The sequence below is a fragment of the Platalea leucorodia genome (assembly GCF_965183815.1).
Source record: "Platalea leucorodia genome assembly, chromosome: Z".
NCBI classification, from domain to species: domain Eukaryota; kingdom Metazoa; phylum Chordata; class Aves; order Pelecaniformes; family Threskiornithidae; genus Platalea; species Platalea leucorodia.
Genome location: NC_138858.1, coordinates 67,208,060 through 67,227,884, shown reverse-complemented (window position 1 = coordinate 67,227,884; position 19,825 = coordinate 67,208,060).

Genomic DNA, 19,825 nt, shown 5'->3' with positions numbered 1-19,825 from the left:
CTCAGATTTTCAATGAGTTTGCAGAGTGCTTGGAGTCTGGCCAAAGAAATACATCCATTAAATCAACCAATGGACAATGTAATGTTTTAGTAATGTGTTACATTTCCCTGGCAAACCTCAAAAATATAGGACTCGCATCTCTCCTGAACACACTATCTCTTTTAAAAAGGGCTTTTTTTTCTTGGCTGTCAGTTGCATTTTGTGCTAGATGTTGGCAATCAGTAATAGAGTGCAGAGAAATGAGATGAGAGCTAGTCAAAGGAAGAGGTAAGACCTGAGGGTCTACACTCTTATTTTGCATGTGTCCCTGGTGACTAAAGTCACTAGATGTGGCTACAGACAGGAGCCGTTTCAGGTAAGTTATTTTTTCTCTTCTCCAGCTTGGACAACTGGAGGAAAGACCTTAAGTAACTTTCTCAGGTTGAAAAGCAATCAAATATACTCTTCAGATATGTAGCTGACTACGCAACTAAGCACTAAAACGTGGTGTGATTTCCATTTGTGTGATGCAGTTTTGCTTCCTGTTAACACTGGAACCGTGCTTGCTTCTTGCCACTGGAAAATCATCATCCCATTATTTAGAAGCTTGGATATAGATTTAGATGCCAACATACAAGGATTCACTGGTGAAATATTTGGTTGTGATTTGGTGCTTGGAAATCAATCAAAACTGTTTGAGATCATGAAACAAATGCAAGCAAAGTGTTCTGTTTGGATTTACTTGGCTCAGTTCAGTTTCAAATGACAAGCTTTTTTAATAATCTTCTTTTTTCATTTAGGTGCCATGTGCCTGTAACACAAAATTGGCTTAGACTTATTTGGAATCAGGGACAGGAGGTGAAAGTTATTGGAAGTTTACAGGGAACTGGTGAGCAGAGTGAAGGGGAACAGAATTTAACTATCAGGTAGTAAATGGCCTTGAACAGAAGAAAATTGCATTGAAATGAAGCAGCTTCCCTTGAGACAAAAGATACTGAGCTAGCCTGAAAACAAATTCTATGCCTCAAGCTGTGGTACCTTTCTTTTTCTTTTGCCTTAGGAAATTGGTAAGGATAAGCACTGCTTGCCAAATAGCAGTTTGTTAGCTGTCAGCAGCACCAGGAGGTGACAAAACCAAAACCCATTTTTTTCAGATTCTCGGTAGTGGCCAGTTGTTGAGCTGAAAAGAGAGGAATCATCAAATGTTGCTTATCAAACAAAGACACAGTTTTCATGCTCAGCACCTCAAAGAAAACTTAGGTTTTCAGTTCTTAGGACTCAAAAAAAGACCTTTGTGCCTTTGAAGTAATAGCAGGAGATGTGAAATGAATTTTAATCTGGACCTGCCAATATCTATCAGTGCACTGCATTTCATATCACAGATAGTAAGAGTCTGGAGAAAATGACAGACTGGAGAAAGTAAAATCTGGAGGTAAAGCACATAGTTTCCAGCATCCAGGTCAGATAAGGTCTTTCGAGTATCAACAGTGCCTTCCACCAAATGATAAAAAGCATGAGACAACTTCTTTTGTACCTGTCCTCAATATGATCCTGTTTTTTGAAGGATTTTTTAAAAAAATTTTCATTAAAACCTAAATGGAATGAATGTGTTTACCAAAGAAATACAAATTTTAGCAAAACGAATAGAACCATGGTCTGTAATACAGCTGCAAACATTCAGTGTTTCCTGATAAAACTACTTGATGCAGTAATGAAAATATGATGTAGAAATTAAACTTAGAAATACCAAAACCAGCTGCATGAATCAATAACTGTCAGTGCAGAAGCAGTTAAAATCAGGATAATAGAAGAGACAGGTTCAACAAATAAGTGGTGAGTCTTTTATTCTTGTTTTGTTCACCCTTCTGGAAGGTATTTTACCTTAGGGCTCATCTTCCGTAACATGAAGTTGTGATGAATCTGGTAGGAAGACATGATTATTTTTAAAGGCAAATTAAATAAGAATGACCTCAAGATTACTGTCATTAGCTTTTCTGCATGTGGTACAAAACTGGGCCATGAATCTCAGTTACAGATATCAAAACCCTAAATGTGTTTCTGACACAGTTTTGGGGAAAATAACCAATCAATGTTATTAAACTCCATAAAAAGGGAGGATGACAGATGAGGTAAAACAGGTAAGTTGTGCCAAAGCTTTTATTATTTCATCTCCAGTCCTCTGAGGTCAAAGTCTCTTACTTTGTCTTTTCTGAAGTAAGGCCAAGCTCTCTATTTAACTTCAGACTTCAGAACATAAGCCAGTCTTCCTAAGATATTATGAGGCTATCTTGTCTAAGTGTTTTTCACTATCATTTCCCTGAAGCATCTCTCCTGGTCACCAGATTAGCTGTAACTTGTTTCTCACCCAGTAAAGAGACTCCTGTGTTCCCAAATTCTTCCAGGGGTCCCAAGGATATTCCTGTTTAGCAGCCACTGGTAAGAACAGCCTTGTTGCCAGGCTTCATAGTGCTGACCATCATAATGATGAAAATAATGGTGAAAAAAAGGGAAGCAGAATTAGATGGATGGGTGGAAGGAAAACACTTTTGAATAATGTCTAATGCGAAGAAACACAAGATGTTATGTGCCAAAGAGAAGGATTTTACTCTTTTCAGATGCTGATGCACATCCTCACTGCAACACAGAGGAAAATGTGTGTTGCTCACAGGACAACCAACATTCACAGACAGCTATTTTTACATATGTAGGGCTATGGGGAGTGTGGACCCACGTGTCACAGCACCGAGGCAGAGTAGAGCACACGTGGAGCTGGAATGAGATGGCAAATGCTCTTGTCCCTTCCAGTCGTCAGACTTTTGTTTTGACATCACCCTCAGATTATGAGCAAGATTTGCAAGCTTTCTTTCCTGCCTTTTGTCCTTTTCTTCCTCTTCCCTTATGTCATCACTCTCCCTACTGAAAAAAAAGGAAGAGCTAGACCAGTGGCTATAGCTCTTGTTAACGTGCTACAGGGACAGAGATGTGTCTGGATCAAGATTCTCATGCTTGCAGCTAAATGCACAGAGAGCTAAAATGAGCGTGCACAACACCCGCAGTCATGCACTAAGAGAAACTAATAGAAAAATACTCAGAGCTGAAAACAAACATCACTAACAGCGATCAACAGCTTACCCCAGGCTTGTGTTTCTGTCTGGGGAAAAAAGTGCTAGCAAAAAGGGCATTGTCCTGTGACTGTCCTGGTTTCAGCTGGGATAGAGTTAATTTTCGTCTTGGTAGCCGGTATGGGGCTGTGTTTTGGGTTTAGGATGAGAACAATGTCGATGATACACTGATGCTTTGGTTCTTGCTTAGTGCTAAGCTGTTGCTAAATAGGTGCTAAGTGGCGCTCACACTGGTCAAGGACTTTTCAGCTTCCCCTGCTCTGCCGGGGGCACAAGAAGCTGGGAGGGGGCACAGCCGGGGGCGCGGGGTGCTGACCCAGACTGGCCCAAGGGCTATTCCATACCATATGACGTCATGCTCAGTATATAAGCTGGGGGAAGAAGAAGGAAGGGGGAGACATTGGGTATGATGGCGTTTGTCTTCCCAAGTAACCGTTACGCGTGATGGAGCCCTGCTTTCCTGGGGATGGCTGAACACCTGCCTGCCCATGGGAAGCAGTGAATGAATTCCGTGTTTTGCTTTGTTTGCGTGCACGGTTTTTGCTTTGCCTGTTTAACTGTTCTAATTTATTTTACTTCAGTTATTAAACTGTTCTTATCTCAACCCACGAGTTTTCTCCCTTTTACCCTTCTGATTCTCTTCCCCCATCCCACTGGTGGGGAGTGAGCGAGCAGCTTCGTGGTGCTTAGTTGCTGGCTGGGGTTAAACCACGGCAGTGATCTTCTCATAACACATCAGGATCTTCTATGTCCTGTAAGGATCTGCTTGTTTGTTGTATTTTTTTTTTCTTTTTCTGAAAAGGTACAGAGGTATTTTGCAGGTTTCTTATCAGGCAGTGTATAATACAAAAATGGGTGTTTACCATCCAGTTCAGAATGAAACAACAAGACACTCAGGACATCATATCCTTATGATATGCTTCAAAGCCCCTGATGGTAAAAGCAAAAGGAATATTTATCCTTCAAATATGAAACAATACTATAATTGGCACGGAAAATGCTGATTTCACACCTGCCTACAAACCCCTTCTCAAATACTGTCATAACTATCATATTCCCCAGAAATTCCCATTGCAACTCTTGCTGAACACAGCAAATCTAAAATGCAGGCATGGCTAGAATACTGTAATGTGCTTCAAGGGAATCTGAAAAATACCCTATGTTATTGTAGAGAGTTCATAAACACTGAAGCTGTCTCTTGAATCAGCCAAGGAAAAGGCATGCTGTCTGCAGAAAACCACTAAGGATCTGGACAGATTTACTCCTAGCTGGGGGATGCACATCATACTGACTATAAAAATCTCATGAAATTCAGCATGCTTGCGTTCAAATGAACTGTGCAACTTTAACATCCCAAATTACTTTTTTCACAGCACCAATCCTATCCTGTTTTCTGGGCCAGTAACAAACCAGAAAAACTACTGAAACAAAACCTAACAGAACTCTGTCTTTAAACATCTGTTTAGCTGTCCACATACTATTCTTGGTAGTTGTCCAGTGGCTATCTCCTTATATCTTCAGGTCTGAGGCTGGAGACTGAGAGGATTTGAGGCAGCATTAGATAATGATATCAGGAGTGAATTGCAGAGATTCCTGTCTCCTGAAGTGCTACAAAAACCACTCTGGAATTTCTTCCTGTAGTTGTTGTGTTTTCTCTGCACCTTGTAATCATAAAAGCCTACATTGCAAACCATGTCCAGTTACTACAGGAGCAGAGGAGAGTGTAGCTGAGAGATTCTGATGAGGTCTCTGATTTCACAGTGCCAATTCCTGGTTATGACCGCACTTCCTGGATTTATTATGATATCATAATGAAGTAATACATCACATCATTAAATCCCAGGACAACCTCTTGGTGCATTCTGGCTAGGAGAGATTTTTTTTTTTTTTTTTGTGGATAAAGAGGGTCTTAGATCAAGTTAAGGTATGAGGGGTAAAAAGAAATATTCTGGTTTTATTTGTGTAGAATTGCCAAAATGAATGGCAGAGTTCAAGTCTGAATAAGACAAAACATGAAAAAGGAACATTTTACATCTTTGCAGCTGGTTCCACTTTTCTTCTCTAAATATATTTTTTTTTTTCTGCTCTGTTCCAGTCTTTCTTCCTTGTTTGAAAGATGATGGTGGAACAAAATGTGTTTTGCTTCATCGATGTTTCTCACCAGTTTTCCATTAGGAAGGCTGGTGCGTGTAGAGGCTGACTGATGCCTTCAGGATCAATACAGATACAGTTCAAATCTGCTCCAGCTTTGTGTTTCTGGGAGACAAGCTTGTCTAATGGTACAGGTCTGTTGCAGTGGTGTTGCCATTGCTTCCCAGGAGCAAGACTTTTTGTGTACTGTCCTCCAAAGACAGGTAAGATGGGGACATTTCCCCACTGAAAAGATGGAAATAGACAGGAAAAGTATTTTGTTTACCAGGGAAAGAGGATTGTATCTATCTTTCTCACTCAACTAGGAAGCTCACAAAAAGCCTGTATTTCCACTGCTGTGGTCCATGCTGCAATAACATGGGAAAAAACCTGCCCCAAAATCTGAATTTGTTTAACACTTTGGCACAACATTTACAGTTTTAGAAATACTCCAGTAAAAAAATCATTATATCCCTCCTATTCCTAGGCCATTGATTTTCCATTTGAACATTTCAGCATTTCTCAGCACATGAAGAAATCTTTGACGTTTTCTTCAGTATTGCATCTCCCAAATCTAAACTAAGAATGCAACCCCTTCACACATCCCCAACCCACAGCTTTTTCTCTGTCTGAACAGCTTTTTCACATCTCTCTACACACTTCCCTTCTGAGCTGCCCCCTCACTGTGAGCCAGAAATCTGCACAGCATCCCTGACTACTTGTTAAGCTCTGAGAATGTGTTCACTAACATAAAGATATCAACTGAAGGCAGTGGCTGCTCTGGAGAACTTAATCAAAAATGTATAAGATAGAAGGACATAGCACTGTGAAACTGAGGGATAAGATTAGCTTTCATATACCAATGTATTTATGTGTGCATGTAGCATGATTTTACTTGCTGCCTGCACTCTCTGCTGTTTTCATAGTGCCCTCGGTGGCAGCCATAGATATAAGGCACACAGCTGTCTACACCAGTGCATGTAGAACTTGGGGTCTTATTTAAAAAAGTAAAAAAAATCTATATTTTTCCCATGAATGGATTTGACACATGGGACATTTGTGCACATATGCACACAAAGGAGATTTTGTTTATGGAGGCAACAAGCAAGTTCTTTTTAAAAAAAGTACTTACTGTCCGTCCGTCCGTCCCCCACCCCCATGTGCTTGTTTTCAGTAGATATTTATGTTTACCACAGTTTTTCAGTAGCGTGGTGACTGACAATTTGCTGTTCAACCTGACGGATAATTTGTCTTTTAATTAAAAAAAAAAAACAACAGCAAAAATTGACTAGCTCTGTTCCAGGCACTGTGGCTTCAACCTTAGTATTTAAATGAGTGTATTAATAGAGTGTGCATACTCTATTAGCCAGCCTTGCTTTTCCAGGTCCTCCCCTCATTGTAAAGTCCTTGTCTGAGTCCTCAGGCATTCTATTCTCCATGAGCGCTCTTTCTGCATTTATGCAAGAAAAATGTAAAATGGATAATAAAAGAAATTGGAAGCTGTTCGCGGAATCCATAAGCCTCTGGTAATACAGTAAGTAACATGCCTGCACAGCATACATATATACTAGAACAGCCAGTGAGAAAAATAAAATAAGAAAAGATATTATGAGGATATGCATTCTCAAAGCACATGGATACAATAGAAATATAGGGGCATTTCTTTATATTGAGCTTTGGGGGATGCTCAACGGGTAGAATCAGACGCCTCATGTAGTAACAATTGATAAGGAGCCAGCAGAGCCTAGGTAATGAAATATTCTCTTTCAAGGTTAACAGTGGAGTCTCCCAAGGCTTTTCATTCCTCACTGAGTAAAGTTTTCAAGACAGCATTTGCCAAATGTGGCTGGACCTGCTCGCTGTCTGACATCAAAGAGTGCAGGTGAGAGCTCAAGGATCTCTACTTCCACAGTTACAAAGCTGCACGTAAAAAATCCTAGCACCAATCCTGCCTTAGCAACATTATTCTCACCTTCTAAATAGCCTAATGGTGATTGAGACAGCTGAATAATGTCGACTGGAGACAGATAGGGAAGTCCGGTGGGACAGCTGTTTCCAGGACCTTGGGTTCTCTGCTTCTGGTATTGATGGGTTTGGCACTTACAGGCATTAATCACTGATAAATACTTGACTTTTTTGGGGAGGAGGGCGGGGTGGTAGAGTTCATCTTGAAAGCCTGCAGCTTCAGAAAGCCTAATCCACAGATTGGGCTATTTACCAAACAAGATGTCTAATAAACGTTGTATGATAAGTCTTAGAAATTTGGAGGCCTTCCCTGGATGAGACAAGGGCCCCTTGTTAGAAGGGAGAGAGCTAGTAAGGTGGCACATCACTGCTATTTACTTCCCACCTCATGTGCCAAAGCAAATCTGACCCCAAATCACTTCCATTTCTTTTGCATATTCATTCCCTTATGCTCACCTAGAGTGTGAGATGGAGACAAAGTTGTAATGGGAGTAGACAAGCATCAGCACTTGTGCGTTTCTGGTTTTTCATGAGATGAATGGACATTTATTTTGTGTAGCAAATGGTATTGACTGGGTTTACTTTCCTGTGTATATCGAGTATTAGTGGTGACTTTAATTCTTAAGGTTTGAGTTGTGATTTCATGGCTTCCACAAGCCTATCATTTCTAACAGTGTACAAGATGAACACATTATTGCAAGTGATGTATTCATTGATTGTAGTTCATCTTTCTGTTTACATGTTATTAACAGCACGCAGATGGATTAGAATGCATTTTTTTTCCAAAATTGTTCCAGCACTTTATCTATTCATTTAAGGGGGAAATACATCAGAATAATGAAAAAGATGATTGTCAGAAAATGTAAGTTTTTGATATGCATGATGTGTGATTCGTTACCTTTGTCATGCAATATTGTTCCTGTTCCATGGTTTTGTAATTGTAACTTTTCTAAGCATGAGGAGAGAAGTCAGAAATTTCAGTATGAACATGGGAACATTTTTTAATAAAAGACTTTACATTAGCACATGCACTGTGACAGTGCAATGAAGGAAATGGTTTGCAGATTTTACCAAAGAATGACTGATACCTGGGCACTGTAAGAAATTATCTATTTCTCTAAAATTATATTCTTCTACAGACTTTGTTCTTCTTTAAAACCTAGTGCATAGTCTTTTCACGTGGATGTGTAACATTGTTCCATAAAGGAGCTTGTTTCTGTATGTGTGTATTCCTTTATGTAAAGGAGCTGCAGATTTTTTTTCTGACTTGACGTAAAAACCAAATTGTTTGGTGAAGTGGTTTACATGTGCCTTGAGGGTATCTCAGTTATACATCTTTTCATGTAGGCAGAAGAATAAAAATACCCATTAGACTGGGTATAGTTGTAATTGCCCACTAAAAAAACCCCACAACATGTCATCATCTTTTATACAGTTATTATAAGTTACAAGCACTCTTGCATTCTTATCATTTGCTGTAAATTCAGTTTTGGTAGTGACTTGGATGCATCCTAAATATCTCTATGCATTTTGTATATGCCTGTTAACATTCACAGAAATAACTTCAGATTCCTTACAAAATGCATGTATTGATCTGTGTTTGCATAGATAAATAGATCAATACTGAGAAGTCCCTAGACATAAGTGAGCATCAAGTACAAATGCAGCAGCACAGTAAAACATCAGCACAAAAAGTGTGGTACACAGTAGAAACTGTGAACTAAATACATTCAGAAACAGCATTATAATCCTCATTCTGGATTCTTCAGGTTCTCCTTATGTCAGGGAGGAAAAGTAATAGAACTTTTAATATCTCCCATTTGTCACGTTTACCTCTGAGGTGCATTGCAAAAACACACAGCATTCTAATTGCACCATAAAAAGGGAATTATTTATAAAAAGGAAAGCTAGACCCTATGGACTGTGAACCATTCACATACTAACTATAAACCAAATCAAATTAATCTGACAATTCCAAAGAGACCTATATACCTTAACCAAAGTAGAGGAAGAAAAGAAGCCCACAACAGTTTGATAGAAAATATGCAGCACCATGTTAAGCAAATGGTTTGCTGCTGAATAACAGTTTCTAATTTATGTGGCAATCAATGAGTGTAGCAATTAGACATAAAATTCATTCTTTATATTTTGCCAGAGTCTAAGTATAAATTGGTATCTTGATGTGTTTCACTGTTTTCTAGCAGCTCACTCAGAAACAATCTCAGCTGACTTTGTACTATTCTAAAATAAGATAGACCTGGTCCCAAAATTTTGCTGGAATCAAAATAATTAGATAGACCTGTATCCCAAGAAGTAAGGCTTTTTTTTGCTTTTGCTATGATAAAAAATTACTTTCTTCCCAAATTCTTACTACTGAGAGAAGATTCTTTACTTGGCTACCCCAATTTATAGCCATGTAATTTTACTAACCTCTGAGGCGTTGTGCCTGATTCACACCAGTGAGAGAGAGCAATTAATGGCCCTGTTTTCATTTTGCCTCTTTGTTGCCTTCAGTAGCAAGCGTGGGGGAAGCAAGGGTCATTTATCCCAGCTAAAATTTCTTGCTCTCACTATAAATGCACAGGTCTCATTTACTGTCTGTAACCCAATGACTCTGGCACATCCCCAGGCCAGGAAGGCAGGAGGCATGGTGTGACTCTGTCACTCATCTGCAGAGGGACAGTGGCAGCAGGCAGGAAACTTTTGCCAGTTTCTGTTCAGCTGCCCTCCTGTGAATGGCAGAAAAATCCTACATCAGAGGAGAGAGGAACTGGGGCAGAAGGGGATGGGGTGGAGCACTCTAGGGTGGCAAGAAGCAGCATTTGCTCTTTCATCTCCCATAGAGGAAGCCATGACTATGCCTTGCAGAGAGTTACGTATCCCTCCAGAAACTGGAGTTGGACTAGCTGTCCAGCCTTGGCCATAATTGCTGGCTGTTGAGTCTGAGTTTAATTTTTTTTTTTTTGTTTGTATTGCAATTTAAATACAAACCTTCTCTGGAAATATGTTGTATCAGGACCATATTCTAGGTCTCATATTTTGCCAGTAGTAACTTGAGCCAAAAATTGCAGAAAATGAGCATCCTTCACCTGGGATCAGATTAATATCCGCTGCACTTACTGTTGTAGGTTCACAGAATCACAGACTGGCTGAGGTCAGAAGGGACCTCTGGAGGTCATCTTGCCCAACCCTGCTGCTCAAGCAGAGGTTGATCCTCAGACAGGATCCTATGGCCATAGAAACCAAAACCCTGTTGCTGACACCAGCTCCACAACCAATTGTTGACATGCATTACCAGTGACCTCCTCTTCTCTCCATGCTGGAAGGGCTGAGGAGAACATCACCTGGGTCCCCATGTCCCTGCCTGTCACCCCCAGAGCTCTGTAGTCACCTTTAATACTCTCCAGGTTGCCCCAGCAGTGTCATTGGTGCCCCCATGTAAGATCATCAGAGGGTACTAGTCAGAGGGTTGGACAAGCCTTAGCTGTCTCCTCACAGCACCCCAGATCTGGGCCTCCAGAAAAACAGCAAACTTCTGTAGACAACGGGTCAGGTTGGAAGGTGGATGCCTCTGTTCCCCGCAGCAGTGAGTCACCCACTACTGTCACTCACTGCTTCTTTATGGTGGTCTTGCATGGTGCAGGGTCAGTTGGCCTAGATGTTTCACTTGAACGCACAACAGGTTTCCCCAGCCTTGACGGCAGTGAACCTATGTTGTACCCTCTGCCCTGGTAGGGAGAGCTGCTCCAACACCTACTGGGCAATGTGCCCTGTGGCACGTCACCACCATATCCAAGAACATTTAGGCTGGTCTGAACTCAGAGGAGGACCCCTTTTTTGCACGATTCTGCCCAAACTTCTGCCCTTGGGATCTGTGCTCTGGGCCTGGCTCTTGTTAAGGTCTCTCCACAGCACCAGCTAAAAGGGTGCTTGACCCTCCCTGATTGTGGAGTGCCTGCAACAAAGGCTCCCAGCACTCTTGGTCAAGGGCAGCTGGCTAAGGTTTGAGGCTCCATTCCCTGTATCTGCTGGCCCAGACAGCTGTCTTGTTAGGCAGCTTATTCTTCTTATTTGTTTGGGGCTTATTTGTTTGTTCTTATTTGTTTGGGGCTTTTAAATCTCATTAAGGGTGAAAGTTCTGCAAATTGTAGTACTGTTAGAGATGTGATCTCTGTGTTACTGGTTAGTCTCCATCCTGAAACCCTTAGGAGACTAATTGTTGCTCACTGCTGTCTGTAGGTTCCTCCACGTGTTCACCCCAGATAGCCAATTGATGTAATTTGATGTCCGAGGCAGCCGCAGCTTCTCGTGTTCTGGCAGATATTGATGTTTTGCAGCAGCGTGATTACAGATCCTTCCTTTCTGGATTGTATTTTGGCTCCAGCGGAAGGTAGACAGATCCCGCCACCCAGCCCAAGGCGAAGAGTGATCTGTACGACCACTGACAGTGGGTGCTTTGCCTGCAGGGAGGGGGAAAATATGCTGCTTTTTGTTGCTTCTACACTTTCTCATTTTGTGACAAAAGGATTTGGATCTTTTAATAAATATTTAGATTTAAAAACGTTATTTGTGATTGAAGCCCTGGTTTTGATTGTACAAGTTTTACATCAGCTTTTAAGGTTTCAAGGGCTATTTATGATGAATCTCAGTCGAGGGCTAATAATGCTAAGGAATTCTGATGCTTGATTTTTCTAAAGACTACTCAGATTAGGTAAAATATTTAAATAAAACTTCACAGATGTTGCTTTCCAAAAAGGAAAGCCAGTCCTCTATTTGTAGAAACATAAATTATAACTAATTTGGTCTATTAATGACTGTATAAAAACCTTTGCTTCTTTGTTACAAAGTATTTCTCTTCCAGAGACCAAATTTCCCCCAAAATGCTGCTACAGGTAATTGTTCATATCCTGTTTCTTTAATCACTGCTTCAAGCATGGCAACTGCATTGGACAGAACCCAAATGTTCTTTGAAACTGATTAAAGTTTAATTGTAGAGGGAAGAATAGAATTAATAAATGCCCAGCTGTGTTTCTTGATCTCTTTTCTGGTTTGTAGTTAGTAGAAGATAAAAGAGGCAATCGCTCTTTAACCATGTAATTAATTTAAATATTGGAATAACTTAGCATTCATGAATGCATCTCTGTTTTATCTCCTCATTTTATATCTTTGTTTATTTTATCATAAAATGTGCAAAGTCTATTGATTTCATCTATGTCCAGGCCTGTGGCTGCAAAGGAAGGAAATCATTTTAGTTTTGCCGTTAGTAAAATAAATATACTGAAATTTGTATGCTGGCCTTTGCTTTTGTGGACAAAGGCATTTTGATTTTTAAGGAAAATATCAGTGGCTAATGATATCCAACTGGTTTGATTTACACTAGTGATGATGTCTTCATTAGTCAGAACAAATGATTAATCTCTTCTTGCTGCAGCGGCTGTTGTGCTTTCTCAACCAGCCATTTTAATTTTCAGGTTGACAACCAGTCAGAAAGAATCCATTACAGATGATCAAAGCTTGTGTGAGATAGTTTTTGCCTCTAAAATGACGAGTAGAACTGGTCTGAAGTCTGGGGAAAGTAATTTATGCTGTAATCTGTGGCTTTCGGTGCTGCCTGCTTGCCACTCTGCATGCTGACACCTGCCTCGCTCTTCCCTGTGCTGGTGAATTTCACCTCTTTATCCACTTTGTCAAGGTAAGCGGGAGAGCCAGGAGGAAGCCCATCCTACAAACCTAGGGTGGGTGAGAGGAGGGTCTGCCAGGTCCCTTCCCTGGGCAGGCACTGCCCAGTGATCCTCGACATGGTTTTGGTCCATGCCAGCATAAAAATCACAAATCCTAAGCATGGTTCAGGAATTACTGTGGGACAAGCGCCATTCCCAATAAGCAGTTTGAATGTGCCAGGGCAGGGTTCATGGTATGCTTTTATTTATTTGTGTAGAAACAGGCTCTGCTATTTCATTCTGGTGGGCCTGGAGGGGTACATAGGAACCAAACCCTTTGGCTGGCTGAACATGAGTCTGCCCCGGACCTGAAACTAGTAGAGATTAATCAGTACTGATAATTACCAATAAATTCTTCTGTGCATAAGGTTTGCCACCTTTTCACTGAGACTTGTGAGACCCAGGCTGGAACTGTAGCACCATAGTATTTTATAAATTCACAGCATTTCTGCATGGTGTGATTAGGGATCACAGCAACTCTACCGAGCCAGGAGTTAGAGTAGGTGTCGTGGTGGGGAGGTAGAGACTCCACAGCCACTCCATGAATTAGACATGCTAATGCATGTGTTTGACCCAGAGTTTTAACTAGCGTGGGGCTCTCCACACACAGTCTGCATGTGGGTGGTCAATCTATCTTGTCTTGGAGAAAGGTGAGAAGTTTTCTTATCTTCTGTTGAGGCTTTTAAAGACATAAAATCTTAAAACTCCTCTGCAGGAAGAAGCTCATATAGGTGCATACACATACATATACATGTGCACACATATATACATACACATATATACATACATACATACGTACATTCATATATACGTAGTTCCATTAGGAAAAAAAGACATCCTCTCGGTGGCCTCTTGGTTAGGTCACGCAGCTCAAATTGAAAAACAAGTTCAAGTCCCTGCCCTGAACCAGTCAGAGTGTCTATAGGGTAATGATTTTACATTCCCACAAATTCACAGTTTTTCTTCCAATGTAAGAATTGGAGCAGGTCATTCAGGAAGCCATGGAGACTTCTTGTGCGCACAGCATGCATGCAGAGTAAACACTGCTCTTCTCTCAGTGCTGCAATCTCACCCTTGTTTGTTCTGCCTTCCCACATGGAAAGAAAAAATATTTTTTTCTTCTCAACTATGAAGTTACAGTCACGTTTTAAGACTTTAAACTACCTCACAATATCCTTATTAAAGAGTATAAAGATACTGTTTTTTCATAAAACAAATTTAATTCCCTGTTGTTTGTAAGATAATGCTACATAATCTTTTCTAACAGGGCCAGTGTAATTCCTGAGCAAAAAGAGAATTTGAAACTTTTTGTTAGCAGGCTGGATGCTATATATGATTTTTTATCGTGGCAGGAAGTTTACACTCTTTTCTGTTGAATCTTTTTTATGGTATTTTTCTCTGTGGGAAATTATTTCCAAAATGGCTTTTCTAGTTTCTACACTTCAGTTAATTCTGGTTAGAAAATTGTATTTATTTGCTTATGGTAATTCCCCCAATCTCAAAACGTGATGTTCCCCCTCCCCCTCAAAAACAAACAAACAAACAAACAAACAACAATGAAAAGAAGTATTCACATTTTACAATGTCAGTTTTATGTTTTCTCAAAGTCTGATGTTTTCTGATGCCAACGGAAAAAAAAAAAAAAGGCAATAAAGAAAAAATACCATTCGGCTTGTAGTTTTAGGATTTCTTTTTGTACTAAAAAAATAAACACTCTGTGTTTACTTCTGTCCACCTACTTTTGGTTCAGGTATTCTGCTTTTTCTCTGTTTCTCATGTTCTGAATGGACTTTTAGCATGAGTTCCTTAAGCACAGGCAGAAATAAACAGTTAATTTGTAAGGAAAATTGCATCCTACAACTTAGATCTGTTATTCCAACCAAAAAAATCCTTCCTCTCTGACATAGTCCAATCTATAAAGCCTTATCACAGAATACCCTGCATACAGAAAGGTTCGTAAATGGAGCAGGGTGGCAAGACATTTATCTTCTTTAATAGCTAACATACTCTGTAGCAAATTTTTGTTTGCATAATTGTAATGGTTTACTCCAGCAATTCCCCTTAGCTGCTCTGCTGGTTTCAGTAAACCCTAGAGTTTGCAATCTGCAGCCCAGAGTTTTGTAATCTCTGGGTGTTAAATGCTTCCTCAGTCAAAAAAGATCCCTGGAAATGTTCATGCATTAACACCATACGCTCCACACCAGTGTTAGACATATGCAAGAGAAGGTGATATGGCTGGTGAAGGTTGGTCAAAATGCTTGTTTTTTTCACCAAAAACTTTAGCAAAGCTAAAAGACAAAAGGATGTTTGACAAAAATTGTCCTTTTCTGAAAAACTGAGTCTTACTTTCCTGATGTGTTTGACCTTTCTTCAAATGAAAGCACTTTCCTGTACCACTGACTGCCCTTGTCACAGACAGCTGGACAAGAGCATGTACGTGGCCAGGAGGCACCACAAGAGATGCGCTCTGGTTGTGAATCTTCTCCTATAATAATCAGTAAGGCCATAACCTAAATAAACAATTATTCCTGCAGCGGCCCTGTGTAAGAATAAGAACCTTTTTGGGGTGCTGGAATTATCAGTCAACTTACTGAAGAAATTAATTGTAAACCAACTATCTGGAAGAACAGCGGACAGAGGGAGTGTTCAGTCAATATTTGTGGCAAAGTTGTGCTATGTTCTCAAAGGAGCTGTTGCATGCTTGCGTACATTTAGAGTTGTCCTTGTGCTGGGGCCTTGGTATAAAATAGGATAGAATTTCAGTGGGGAATCTAGCTTGTTTTCTCTATTACAAAATTGTATCATTTTAGGCTATTGTTATCTGAAAATGGAAACATTCATGCATTTAAAATGCTGCAGGATAAAGATTTGTAGAGCCTTTCAACTATAAGTAATAAGGGAAAATTTATTTTACTTATTTGTGGTCAAAGTTGTTCAGTAGAACAGATGAAAATATGCTAACATTCTTGTTTTTATGAAAAGAGAGAATTTACTTGTATCATCAGAAGACAAGGAGCAGAGCCAGTCAGCATACACAATCTGTAAGGGTGGGGTGATGATGGTGCTGACTGAAAGAAAAAAAAAAATTATGGGGATGACTGTTCATTGCAAACACATTGCTATTGCTGTGAAAATAATACACATTTGGTGATATCCAACTATGGTCTTACAGTAAAAGCAAATGCAGTGGAATTGCAGCCGTTTTTTGTTCACATTCACAGGAGCGTATTTCTAGTAAGTGTTTGCAAAAAAACCCTAACTTGGAAAACTTAGAGAGGAAATAAAGTGAGACTTTCTTCTAAGGGTCCTCTGAGCTTGATTACATTGCTGTGACCAATCTGCTATAAATCTGTGCATTGTTAAGGATTTTACTAGTTGTATTTTTATTTCCTATTGTGGCATTTGTATATAATTATATGTTTTCTGTCTGTGTTTGGGCTCTCTGTCTAAACTGATAAATCCAAAATGTCTTTTGTAGTCAAAACTTGACAGAGAAGTCTTGGGGAGTCTTAATCTCTTTATATGATATTTGTTTCTTAGATTTGCATTGCGTTTGGCCAACTCAGACCTGTTTACACACTTTAAGGGACTCTGAGTTGATGTAAAATACATGCCAGGAAGGCATACTTCAATGGTTCTAATTTCTTATATGTGCTTTTGTGCCCTCCTGGTGATGACTGACTTTCTTAATACCTACTGTTGAATCCCCTGAAATATGAGTAATGTTACCACTGACACTGTGGGATCCAATGAAGCAAAGAAAGATTGGACAGAAAAGCTTCTACAATTACAGGCTCATGGATGTTTTGTTTTCTATGTCTATTTTTTTGTGGAATATTATACCCCAGAAAAAAATGCATTTCAGTTGATTGTGTGTATATAGACTACTGAATGAGTATGGTATCTGCCATTATTTTGTTACTATAGCACTGACAAAGCTAATGGTGGATTTGAACCCCCTTGTGCCATGCATTTTGCAACGTCAGAACAGAAGTACTGATTCTCAGCAAAGTTACATTCTAGGCATGCAGAATGCATTAATATGAATAATGTTATCTGATATTACTAGCAATTACACTGTCATTTTCCCCAACTCACAAACTTCAACAAAGTTCTCGTTATGGCTCAGCATTCTGAGAGTTTCCTTCCCTGTAAGTCACATCAGTCCTTTGAAAGTATGGTTTTCAAAGTTTTTGCTTTGAATGCTGAATAAAAGAAGCTGAAATGCTCATCCTTTTCATTAAAGATCTCATTGTTTAGGATTATGGAGGTAAATAAGAGCTGAAGGTCTGAACTGAGATTGTAGCACTTCACAAAAGAGGTGAAAGCAAAGTGTTTTGCCTTGTCACCAAGATCCTGTTCTTCTAAAGCCTGTGGAAATGCCATTGTGTATGTTAAATAACTGCTTAATTAAGGTCTGAATTTTGCTTTTGCATCAAAAACCTGTCCAAAAATTCTGTTTTATAAGTGGCTGCAAAAACTGGATTGTAATTTATATTTTTAGTCCTTTTTGACAATGTGCTAAGAGAGTAGCAGTAACAATAAATTGCTTTCTTATTTTTATTGACTTTCTCAGCAGGTACTAGTGATAGATGCAACAGGTCATTTTGTCCCCTATTGTAGAGAATGGGAAGAATTCAGAACTTCCTGTCCAGTGGACTGTGCACTGCCAAGTACTTTGTACTCCCATATGCATGTTCAAAAAAACCCCAAACAGACAGCATTTTTAGACACGTTTTTGTTTCTTACACTTACATAAACCTAGAGAAACTGTAATAACTGGTCCTGCTAAAAAGCTTTCTAGTGGAGGAAAATTCCATCCAAAATGCTGGTTTGGTCTGATTTCATAAACAAAGTGTGTGGAAAACATTCCAATGAGTTTGAAGTATTTTCTGTTGATTTCATTATTTTGATTTTACTACTATGTATTATATTATGAGATGTTGAAGCCTGTATATTTCAACTTTAATGAAACTCTTTCAATTTTGTTGATGAGAAAACAATGCCAAATGCTAAAAATGGCACATATCAGGCTTTTCTGGGTGACCCAAGTTCTGTGAATAGAATGCCATAGAAAAATCTTGGGGTAGTGCTTCTGCCCTTGTTATCTGTAAATCAGCTTTACATTCCCTCCTTTCACTCAAAACTGCTTTGGTCATAGTTCTTAAAGCAACAACTCTGACCTAATCTAATTTTCTAAGTAATTTGGGTAGCAGGTCTCATTGCTACATCTAATAGTCTTTGGGGCACCAGGGTTTTACCATCCTGCAATTCAAAAGTGTTACTATGGCTAGGAAAATATATGAGAGATTTAAATCCATTAGCTTGGGCACACATAGGAGGCAAGTTTATTAAAGAGAGGCTATAGATCATGGTCCCATACTGATCAGGATAATGGGTCAGCACAGGAAAGAAATAAAGGAATACTTTTTTGTTTAAAGGAATACATTTCCAGCAAAGTTGGAGGGAGAGTGTGGGAAAAAATTTAGATTTGTCTCCACCTACTCTTGTGTTATATAACTAAGTGTGCTTAGCGTATGACTTTGATTGAACAGGTAAAATCGCTCATGTCTCTTACACAAAATTGGGTGAAACGCAAAACCCTGTGACTTACAGAAGTTCAGTATAAGTCACTTCCTTAATCCTGCTAATTCTGAATGCTATAAATGTAAAACACATTCTTGTCCCAGAGAAGAATCCTGATTTTAAATCCTCAGAATTCTGTTTCCTTTTGCCCAGCCATAGCAATGATTTCTCTAATCAGAGATATCATTTTTGTGAGCAATCTCTTTTCTATACAAACACATTTGCAGAAAAGCTTCCTGTACTGCAGAAAAAGGATTTTTATTTTCCAGAAAATGAATTGCTTCTAAACTAAAATATTTTCCTGAAAAATGGACTTTTCAGTGTTCCTACTAGAAATTAACATTTCTTATGGAAAATTGAATGAACATTTTTAAAATTTGTTTTCTCCATTAAAAAAAAAAAAAAAAACAAAACCAAAACAAACCAACCCAAAACATTCTAGAGGAGATTGGGTAGAATTATATACTTGCTGAACTTTGTTACTCAGGCTGCTGTAGATTGACTTGGCCAGATAAGCTACCAATAAATCTTTTACAAGTAAAATCCTTTTACATGTGTTTTTGGCAATTTCTTGTCTTCAGTTCTTTGTATTTCTTCTTTTCTAAATTCCTCTCTGTAAACCAGAAACCTTGGGAGAAATGAACTTGTATTTAGTTAATCTCAGTTCTTCCATAAACTAGCCATATACTTCTAACACAAATTCTACTGTGAAGAATAGAGATATACTATTGTCTTCTTGTCAGGGGCATAGTGAGTGTATATTCATTATACCTTCAAAAACTCTCAGTCCGTCATAGTAGGAGACATACAAATGTTGAAAATGAGGGAAGGAAAAAGAGAGAGTAGGCGCTACTACAATGTATATATAGCATTACTTGTTGTAGAGATAATATCAGGTCCATCGATTCCTGATGAAATACCTCCAGGCAGCAAAGGTACCTCCTTGGTTTCTATAGGTGTTACTAAGGGGAGCTCAGTGATAACCATTGCCAGAAGTTGAGCTCAAAGTACAAGCACACTAGATCGTTACAGATTGTTATCCCTGGCAAACTTATGCTGCATTGTCTAATTACCCACTCTCTTCTGTTCTACAAGGACTGTGTAAGCCTACAGTATTTAAAATACAAATAAAAACCCAACCAAATTTTAAGTATCGGTACTTATTGTACCATAATTGCTTATATAGTACCTTGCCAAAAAATACTGGTTTTACTTTCCCTTCAATCTTTTGATTGTTGTATTGTGGTAACATGTACAAACCTCAGTTATCAGTTACCCGTCCTGAAAACACATATTCTGAAAGAGCAAAACATAAAGCTGATC